The sequence below is a fragment of the Bemisia tabaci genome, chromosome 5 (assembly GCF_918797505.1).
Source record: "Bemisia tabaci chromosome 5, PGI_BMITA_v3".
Classification (NCBI taxonomy): Eukaryota; Metazoa; Arthropoda; class Insecta; order Hemiptera; family Aleyrodidae; genus Bemisia; species Bemisia tabaci.
The window spans coordinates 45,199,207-45,210,734 of record NC_092797.1 but is presented as its reverse complement, the minus strand read 5'-3'; positions in this window follow the sequence as shown (position 1 = coordinate 45,210,734).

Here is an 11,528-nt window from a genome sequence, read left to right as displayed (position 1 = left end):
GGTTCAACAGACTATTATACCCGAGTTGGTCAACGAGACAGGGCTCAAACGAAAGCTTATGGTAAGGCAAACTTCCAGGAAAAGTTTCAACTTGAAGTGAAACCTCGTTTAGGCTGTACAGCGTCGCCAATTTTCCATTTTTATGCGCTAAACTCACGAAATACTGAATCATCATGGTTCAACAGACTATTATACCCGAGTTGGTCAACGAGACAGGGCTCAAACGAAAGCTTATGGTAAGGCAAACTTCCAGGAAAAGTTTCAACTTGAAGTGAAACCTCGTTTAGGCTGTACAGCGTCGCCAATTTTCCATTTTTATGCGCTAAACTCACGAAATACTGAATCATCATGGTTCAACAGACTATTATACCCGAGTTGGTCAACGAGACAGGGCTCAAACGAAAGCTTATGGTAAGGCAAACTTCCAGGAAAAGTTTCAACTTGAAGTGAAACCTCGTTTAGGCTGTACAGCGTCGCCAATTTTCCATTTTTATGCGCTAAACTCACGAAATACTGAATCATCATGGTTCAACAGACTATTATACCCGAGTTGGTCAACGAGACAGGGCTCAAACGAAAGCTTATGGTAAGGCAAACTTCCGGGAAAAGTTATAGCCCATGAAGGTACGTTTTCCGCCAAAAATCTCGGAAAAACCCTAATTTTATGTTAAAAAAATTAATAATAAATTGGGAACACTGCTTCGAAAAGTTCACGATGGCCTTTAGTTGCGCTTCTATTCGATCTCAGGGTAGTATTCAGCTCGTAGACCGATGCACTAGTCTGTTTAATTATGATGCACTGGACTATTAGTCCCTTCATTTTGGCACATAAAAATGGAAAATTGGCAACGCTGTACGGCCTAAACGAGTTTTCACTTCAAGTTGAAACTTTTCCCAGAAGTTTGCCTTACCATAAGCTTTCGTTTGAGCCTTGTCTCGTTGACCAACTCGGGTATAATAGTCTGTTGAACCATGATGATTCAGTATTTCGTGAGTTTAGCGCATAAAAATGAAAAATTGGCGACGCTGTACAGCCTAAACGAGTTTTCACTTCAAGTTGAAACTTTTCCCAGAAGTTTGCCTTACCATAAGCTTTCGTTTGAGCCTTGTCTCGTTGACCAACTCGGGTAAAATAGTCTGTTGAACCATGATGATTCAGTATTTCGTGAGTTTAGCGCATAAAAATGGAAAATTGGCAACGCTGTACAGCCTAAACGAGGTTTCACTTCAAGTTGAAACTTTTCCCAGAAGTTTGCCTTACCATAAGCTTTCGTTTGAGCCTTGCCTCGTTGACCAACTCGGGTATACTAGTCTGTTGAACCATGATGATTCAGTATTTCGTGAGTATAGCGCATGAAAATGAAAAATTGGCGACGCTGTACAGCCTAAACGATGTTTCACTTCAAGTTGAAACTTTTCCTGGAAGTTTGCCTTACCATAAGCTTTCGTTTGAGCCCTGTCTCGTTGACCAACTCGGGTATAATAGTCTGTTGAACCATGATGATTCAGTATTTCGTGAGTTTAGCGCATAAAAATGGAAAATTGGCAACGCTGTACAGCCTAAACGAGGTTTCACTTCAAGTTGAAACTTTTCCTGGAAGTTTGCCTTACCATAAGCTTTCGTTTGAGCCCTGTCCCGTTGACCAACTTGGGTATAATAGTCTACTTATGCACCGGACTAATAGTCCAATATCCTTGATTTTAGCACATGAAACTGGAAAATTGGCAACGCTGTACAGCTTAAACCAGGGGTCACTTCAAGTTGAAACTTTGCATGGAAGTTTGCCTTACCATAGGCTTTCATTTGAGCGCTGTCCGGTTGACCAACTCGGGTATAAAAAAAGGGGCTAAAAAACACCACTTTTTGGCGAGGCTCTTTGTGCGCGGGAGAGATACCGAAATAAATAGCCTTTTTTGGTGGAAAGAGCTTAAAAACTTAGTTAAGGTACTTTCTTGGGGTACCTATAATCGCACGAAAATGATGATGAGCAGGATCATATCAAGAAAGTCTTAAACCTATGTCTTAGTAAAGAATCTGCATAGTTTCTGACACGTTTTTCCATATTTTCTGCGTCCACGGGTAGTTTTCCTCAGTCACTGCTGACCAGGTTAGAATTTGCATCGCTAAGTTGTTTCACTCACAAATGGTACCTTGACTGAGGTATATTTTTCTCGCTGTTTTACCTGCTGTAATGAAGTGAAGATGAGAATAATACCAAGGGCTAAGCAAAGGCGAGGTATGCTTTTTGCGATATATCAATTGATCTGCCATTTAAATCTATTGAAAGGGATCGATAAACAGGATGTTCGCGACGAACACATTAATAATCGATTCTTCACCATAGCTTCTAATGGAGATACGGGTAATAAGACAATTCGACAACGATTTTTTGTCCACGCACCTGTTTCTTCTAGTAGTTTACGTCTACGCGTTTTTTTGGCACGGGAGTCTTGGTCCACTTACCAATAGAGACCCAAAGTTAACAAGTCCAAATGTTTAATTTAAAGTTGAACTTATTTTTATCGGGCTGCATTATGTTGATGAAATTTCCTTTCTCCCGATCACTTTTTATCCGGTTCTCAGTAGACGATAGCTATTTCGATGTTAATCATCATCATCAGGTCACTTCGACTTCGACTTCGGTAAACACTAACAGTCACATCTTATATTGTTAAAATTTACTAAAATTTACTAAAATTTACTAAAAAGCACTTTAAAAACTCGTGGGTGCACCCGTCGCGAACGCGTTCTTATCACCGGCGTTCCGGCCGTTGCGTCATCGAGATGCCCGTTCGTTGTTGGTGCGTGCGCATATCTCTGAGTAGGATTGGAGGGGCTACCAGTGTTGCCACCTCACTCTCTTGTTGGTTATTGAGCAGGTTGTCACCTTTTTGGGACTCTATGTAAAATTGCTCATAAAGGTTCATTCTCTTTCCTTTGGCGCATTTTTTCTTAACTTGTACTTCCGTGGCTTCCGGGTCATGTTTAGTGCTTATTAAATGATCTGCCAACGACGATTTACCCGATTTTTTAAGACGGGCACTGGCTAGGTGTTCTTTAACCCTGGTCCCAATTGCCCGTCTTAAAAAATCGGGTAAATCGGTAAATCGGTGTAAATTGGTAAATCGGGTCGTTGGCAGATCATTTAATAAGCACTAAACATGACCCGGAAGCCACGGAAGTACAAGTTAAGAAAAAATGCGCCAAAGGAAAGAGAATGAACCTTTATGAGCAATTTTACATAGAGTCCCAAAAAGGTGACAACCTGCTCAATAACCAACAAGAGAGTGAGGTGGCAACACTGGTAGCCCCTCCAATCCTACTCAGAGATATGCGCACGCACCAACAACGAACGGGCATCTCGATGACGCAACGGCCGGAACGCCGGTGATAAGAACGCGTTCGCGACGGGTGCACCCACGAGTTTTTAAAGTGCTTTTTAGTAAATTTTAGTAAATTTTAGTAAATTTTAACAATATAAGATGTAACTGTTAGTGTTTACCGAAGTCGAAGTCGAAGTGACCTGATGATGATGATTAACATCGAAATAGCTATCGTCTACTGAGAATCGGATAAAAAGTGATCGGGAGAAAGGTGATTTCATCAACAAGTCCAAATGTGATTACATGTAAGTCCTAGTATCTGTATTCAAGAACGTTTAGCATGATTTTTGAACTTCATAAGAGGGAAAAGTGACTTGATTCAAGCAGAAATAAGCTCGAATTTACCTCCGAGAGAATTTTCTCATGAATCAATAAAGAAAACAATGCTTGTTTAGAGAAGAAAAGATGCTTACATAGAGAGAAAAGTCACTTACAACAAACAGAAACCCGCTTTCATTCAACTACTTTCTTCTTGATTTAAAATCAAATCTTCTTGACTGCATACCAAGAATGTTTCTGCCTATATTGAGTCACTTTCTCCTCTAATGACATTAAAAAATTATGCTAAACGTCATTAAATACGGATGCTATCACTTACTGAGTTTTTGGATTACCGCTCTCTTTTTGTGCCGGAATATCTTGCTTTATTTTGCGAGGAAAGCTACGTACTCTTAAAGGATGCCTGTCATCCTTAATATGTTGGAGCGCCTTCAATTTCGTATGATACTGTGCAACACCTCTGTTGTGATATAGTTGCTTAAGGCGCCTTGGCACGCTGCGGCGCGGCTTGGCAGGAGGGTGGTCAACTTGTAACGTACATTGGCGCCTACAAACCTAAGTGGATACTTCAAGCATTGCGCAATGCGTGAAGTATCCACTTAGGTTTGTAGGCCGCTTCGCTCTGTATTCGGCTCTAATATTTAAACTCGCGGAGTCAGCATTTATCAGCTCGTGATTTTGAAATGTTCGCACACTCTGCTTAGATTATTCTCGTTTAAATCGATGGAAAAAAATATGTAAAAGAAAATAATATATGCGTTTTGTAAATATTAAGGTGGTTCCGTGTCAAATTTAGTGACTTACAAAGCACTTTAATTTTTTCTTTAATATTTTGTGTTTTTACCGTGCTGCAGCGTGGTGCGCGCGCAACCAAACGCTCAAAATTGGCCGCATTTTACTCTGAAAGGTCGATGTAAAAATACCTATGATTGCGTGCTTCTCATTTTTTTCCCCCTTTAATTCATTTTTGTACAGTTTCTTTCAACACCACTACGGCTAAATGATATTAATATCGATGCCATCTCTTAGAGAGGACTTTTCACGTTTTAAAAATTTATCTGTTTTTAAAAAGAAGTAATATTATCATTAAAAAAATAAGTGTATATAAAGTATAGTTAGTAGTTAGTTAGTATAATTTTGAGACATTCAGCTACTTTATATCGAAAATTTTAAAGATGAATATAAAACCAAATATCCACCAATGACAATTTGAAAATATGAATCAAAAGAGGAAAGTAACATATCATTTAAGTAATGAGTCACCATAACAATACCTCCTTCTCTTTCAATTTTCTCATTTCGATAGCGTCAATATGATTTTACATACGGACTAAAATATAATGCTTGGACTAAGTCACTGTTACTTATTTTACAAGTGGACGTAAACTACTGGACAAAACAGGTGCGCGGACAAAAAATCTTTGACGAAATGTCCTGGAACCGGGATATGTCGATTATCGATCATTCACGCCACGCCTCTGAATACCGCTTAACTGACAATTCAGGCGAAAATGAGTTGGCGACTTTGCCGTATTCTGCACTAAAGCAGACGCAAGCTGATGTTTATAGTTTTTTCTAATTCCACATGGAAGTGCCATGGAACACTGTAACGTAAAAAAAATTGCAAATCTAAAGTCAAAATTACAAAGATGACGGTTTTTTCCGCCCTGCGAAATTGTCGGTTTGCAGGTAGGCGGTATTGTTTCTTGCCTATCGATATTCTGGCCGTGCAAACAAGCGTGAAAATGTTTTTTATCCATCCACTTTTCCATATATTGATTTTCTTAATTTCTAGTAACCCTGTCAAAAATCCAATACAGGCGGCGAGAATTTCTGTGGGTCGTTGTACGCTCAGACGGCCTAGTGCTATTTTTTGTTGCACATTCTGACATGAGAAAAAGGAGTCAGAATGCTTCTCTTTGAAACGATTTTTTAGGAGTTTAAAACACTACACAAGAGTAAAATTTAAGATTCTAAAAAATTTAAAAAAAAACTTTTAAGACAATTTTTGAACCACTCACTTGCATAAAATCTTCTTTTCACGGAAGCGGACGCGTTTCGGAGGTTACCTGCCCTCCATCATCGGCGCGACTACGCCGATGTCGCGCCGATGATGGAGGGCAGGTAACCTCCGAAACGCGTCCGCTTCCGTGAAAAGAAGATTTTATGCAAGTGAGTGGTTCAAAAATTGTCTTAAAAGTTTTTTTTTAAATTTTTTAGAATCTTAAATGCTTCTCTTTGCTTACATTTTCTTTGCCCCCGATTGAGAAGAAATGGAGCCGCGAAATGGAAGGGCGTTGTCTCGAACCTTCCATCCGAAGACTGTCGGCACCTCTATTATCCATTAAGCGTCCACTTCGAATGAGTAATTGTCTAGACTGGCAGGCCGAGCGACATCTCATCCGCTTAGCTTTTACGCACGCATTTCGCGGTGCAATGTACTTATTGAAAGCTGTCGATGGTGCGGAATCAGGAAAAAATTCACCTCTCTCTGCAGAATCGTACCTGCCTTGTCCATAAATATTTCTCACGTCGGGTAATGAAATTATGGAAATTTGTGTTATTGTTGACCCTTCACGACCTGTTTCCGTTTAGGTAATCCCCAAAACGAGTGAGGCTCATGCTGCCGTGTTAGGGAAAAACGCCGTATGAGCCTTCAGGCGTTGCCAAATTTCCTTCGACAAACCACTAATTTTCAAGAAAATTTGTGAATATTTTTCTTCCAATTTCTCAAGTAATTTTGCTTGCAATTTGATCTAAAAAGTCTGAAAATTGCAAGGAAAAATATCGACAATTTTCCTTAAAAAATAAAACATTTTGTCGGTGAAAATTTGGCAACTCTCGAGTGTTCTTACGGCGTTCTTCCTTAGCGCGGCAGCGTGCACTGACCCCTCTCAGAAAACCCAATTTAAAGTCTGATTACTGAAGTGGGTTCGCTAAATCACTGCGCAAACATGTACGCTCTCTGTATAAAAAAAAAAAAAAAAAAAAAAAAAAAAAAAAACTATTTGCGAGGGTCTTTAGGTGTTGAATTTTATTCGAGCTACCCGATATGAATATATTTCATCGTGGATCTTGTATAAATCATGTATATAATTAGGGTTGATTTTTCTACAACCGAAGCGTTAAACATTGGTTATGTTCTTGTACTCTCCAGGCACCAGGTTACAAATTTACTGACTAGTGAAAATTCAGGTGAACTAGTGAAAATATGACTTGAAATTCAACTAGGGGCTTATGGGGCTGCTTCGCAGCCCCTTATTTTTCCACCTTATTTTTACACTTTTCACTTTCACATGTTTTTTTTTTTTTTTATTTATTTTCATTTAATTTTCTGTTTTGTCTTTGAATCGGGTCTAATTATTTCTTTGAGAGAATAAATATAACAAATGTTTTCAAAAATTGTAATTTTATTTAGTAAACTTTAAACTAAAATTTTGTTTTAATCTTCATACAAAATTATTTTTTAGGTTTTACATTTGTTTTCAAACTAATTTTAAAGAAGATCTTTTTTTATTTTTTAAATACTTTGCTTTTTTTTCGATTAAATTGTTGATTCTTCTTTTGCCATTTCTGTCCTGCTTTTCTTCCTATATTTCCTACAACTTTGCTCTTCTTCTTTCCTCCTTTTGTCTTTTCTTTTTTTCCTTCTTTTTTTTTCTTCTTCAGTAGCTGTTCCTTCTGGTTCTTCTTCTTTTTCTGCTCCTGTTTTAACTTCATCTAATTTTTCCGATTTGGCAGCAGTTATTAAAATGACCATTGGACATTTCACCCTGAAAATGGCGAGCATCGCAATGATGACAAATTATATTCATTGAACCGGCTGAAAATTTGGTAACAAAATTTTCATCAAAGTTCTGATCATCAATTTTATACTTCCGAAATGAAGAAATGAAACTTTGATTTTCTATACTAATAACAGAGTTAAGTTCTTGCTTCACTAAACGAACATGCGAAGAATTCTGGAAAACGCGACCACGTTTTGGAGGACGACCGCCTCGGTCATTGAAAATTTCACTCATAACAACTGTTAAATTTAAAATTAAAATTAGTAAAAATTATTATTATTTTAACAAAATCATAACTGAAAAGTTCAATTTTTAAATTAAAAAAAATAAATCAGAAGAAAAAGGATGAAATGAAAATGGAAATTAATAATAAACATATTTATACACATTGAAAAGAAACAGCGTGAAAAGTTCTGATCGGAAATGAGAAAAAAAAACTTGGAGGTTATTGCCTTAATGAGGAAAAATTGGCAATAGGAAAAAGATGGAACCAATCATGAAAAACCGTAAAAAAAAAAAAAAAACGCGGGAAAAGAAAAATGTAAGTTGATGGCAGTTGAGTGTTGGAAGTAACCTCACTTAATGATGATTGTTGAATGAAAACAGCTGATAAAAAGACAGCAAACAGTAAAGTAAGATGCGTCGCAACAAAACTTTTCCGAAAAACAAAAAACAAAAAACCCCCACTTCCCCTCATCCAATTTATGAGTTTTTAGGGATTTAAAAATCGGGGACGAACCCCAGAAAATAATTTATAGTTTTCCCGAAGCATTGAGAACAACACCTTTCAAATGAACCAACGCCCCTCGCAATTAGTACAGTGGTTGATTCACAATTTCATTCTATTTTTCAAATTAGATATTAAGATTCCAATTCTGTGAATATAAATTTTAGTTCAAAAATTTGATTTACAGTGATGTTTTAAGAGACGCGATAGCGTTGAGGAAAACTCTTACAAAACAAGGAAAAACGCTTGTGTATATTGTTGCCGTCAATATTATCTGCAACATTTTAAATTCAAAATCTTATCAGTATTGGTGGGTAGAGCTACAATCTCTTTTTTCCTCTTTTTTACACGGATAATTGGAGGTTAGTTAATGAAAGAGGGCACTTTAATATAAAAAAATGTCCCTTGGAACGTTAGCAAACAGTAAAATATCAGACGCAAACTTTAATTTTACAGAATTACTGAAATCTTCCTAAGCGTTTGGTGAAAAAACGGATATCGATCACGGGTAGTGCGCATCGAGGTGCATTCGACGGTTTCTTCCCAAAAGATGTCTTTTTCAAAACATAAACTAAAGCTGCACGCATCCGAACTCAAAAATTATTTGTCCCATACAACTCATAGAATTGAACACATTTTGTATACTCGGATGTCTTCAGCTTTGTTTAAGGATTCACGTAATGAATGTTTGTGACAAAACAATTAAAATGTGCCTTTGTGCGTAATGGTCCCGTCTCCACCATTAATTTAAAATGAAAGCAGCCTAATACCATAGAAGTGTCGATGATTGTTCGCTTCCATTGTAGAATGATCTATAGAGCAAATATTTTCTCACAGTACATGGCGCTGAACCGGGCATTTTCATGTCATATGTTCGTTTCTACTCAAAGCTCCACAGTTGCATCTAAAATTACACTCCGAAATCATACTTAACTTTCATTTAAACTTATCATTGGAAGAAGCGGCACTTCCCCAGCGTATCTTGCTATCCCAACAAAAAAATGTGCATTTCCACTTGGGGCATTGAAAATCACCGTTCAAACTGTATTTTTATCTTTTTTCCAGAAACCGAGATATTGTTTTTCTTTCAAAGATTTAAACATTTATCTTTCATTCGAAAATATTCATAGAGAATTATATTACGCACGGACATATTTTGGTTGTTTTTCTTTTAAAAACAAAAACAAAAAATTATCGAAGTTTTTTAAACGTTGCTATGCGGATATGCAGTCTCTTAACTTTAGTCATTCATATCGAAAGAGGCACAACTGGCGTTCATTGTATGGCTTCAGAGACAATCAAATTCAGAGACTCCACGCTGCTGTCCTCCCAACGCTCAGATTAGCCTTATGATGACCGATGATAAAGGAGTTGAGCAGTGGGTTCAGCAACCCAAACCTATTTAAAAAAAAATAATAAATAAATAAAAAAAACTTGTCCTGCAAAGATCTTATTCAAGCATTGATGCATCATCGTTCGGCGTATTTTTTTTCAACAAGTTACTCATCATCCATCATTAGGTGAAAAGTAGTATTTACCCCCGAACGAAACTTTTACCTTGCCCAATTACAATACTCATGCAGAGGTAGATCTAGCACCGGATTTCTTCCATTTAATCCTATGCTAAAAAATCGATTCTTGTCGGATCACTCCTCCAAGAATCGATACATTTCCATAGGTTTAAATGGAGAAAAGACAATGCTGCCAATTTGCTGCATCCACCAATGTATTCATATTGCTCGTGCGGGGCATCTAAAATATCTTCACCTTCCGGCCGAAGTATCACAAGCGCCATGCGACGTTTAAAAATGTCCGCCGCCATTTTATTTTTCTCACAAAGAAATTGCTCAACGGAGATGTCCGAAAATTTCTCCGAGTTGTCTTCGTGCTGCCGATAAAAATCAGTGAAATTTTCAAACAATTTCAACCATCAATTTCTCTATAAAAAATAAAATGGCGGCGGAAATTTCTAAACCTCACATGGCGCTTGTAATACTTTGGCCGGAATGTGACGATATGTGGATCGCATAAAAAGAAACCAGCGCAATTACAGTGTTGTAAAAATGTTGCTTTTTGATAATTATCTAAAAAATCTCCCGAAATAGCAAAAAGTTTTTGCATCCCACCAAAAAATTGTCAATTTTAAAAGAAAATAATCGTGTAAATTTTACTATTGTACATATATTTAGTATTTGTAAAAGGAAAAAAAAGAATTTGCACGATTTTGAACACACTGTAATCACGCTGGTTCCTTTTTGCTAAATGTGGTCCATATTGTCTCAATGCGGCCTCAAGCGCATTCTTCCACTACATTTCACTCGTTCGGAAAATCTTATGGGTTGCATGATTTTTTACGCAGTGCATCCTTTTCCTCTTCGGGGTCGTCGCTGCCCTCACCCTGACCCACGCTGAAGCAAGGGCCGTCGCCATGCCATTGGCTATGCCGATACCGCAGCCGCACATGGCCATGGGTGGCAATTGGATGATGGGTTCGCCGTTCACGCGCTCTGCCGCTTTCGGCTGGGGCGGCAACCGTTACCAGCAGGCCATGCTCGGATATCCCATGCCCGGACAGGACGGTATCGGAATGTCCTCAGACATCGTATATTGATCCTCAGGTGTCTGTTAGGATTCTTCCTACCCGTTTATTGCCGCTGAGGCCGAAAATGGATTAGATAGTGGGATCAAATTTAGCAAGAAGGAACCAGCGCAATCACAGTGTTTTCAAAATTGTGCAACTCCTTCTTTCCTCTTAAAAATACTTCATATATGTACAGTGTCAAAATCAACACAATTATTTTCCTTTAAAATTGACCATTTTTTTGGTGGGAAGCAAAAAATGTTTGCCATTCCCGGAGATTTTTTTAGATAATTATAGAGGCAATATTTTTACAACACTGTAATCGCGATGGTTCCTTTTTGCTAAATGCGATACAGTTTTTCAACACCAACTAAATTTTCGAAAAATCGAACTTTCAAAAAAAAAAGAACAAAAAATGCGTTTTATCAACAGAGGAAAACTTGCAAACCTTGACTTTCTTATATTGTTAGAAATATATTAAGGTCATTTTCTTCTTTAATGACAGAAAATTAGGTGTTGAAAATGTCATTAGACTCCGAAGCAAATTTATTTTTCTCCTTCTTTCCGACGCAAAATAATCAGATGAGCTTTATACATATGGTGGTAAATAGGCGGAAGAAAGCACATAGCCCGAAACCCCTCGATAGTTGAAAAAAGGGGAAGAGGTAATGATAGATGCGTTGTTTCAGGCTGCCAAATCCGAAAATGACCTTGATTTTACTGTATGTCGTGCACTGATTTTTTCGAAAACCAAACTTACAAGCTCAAT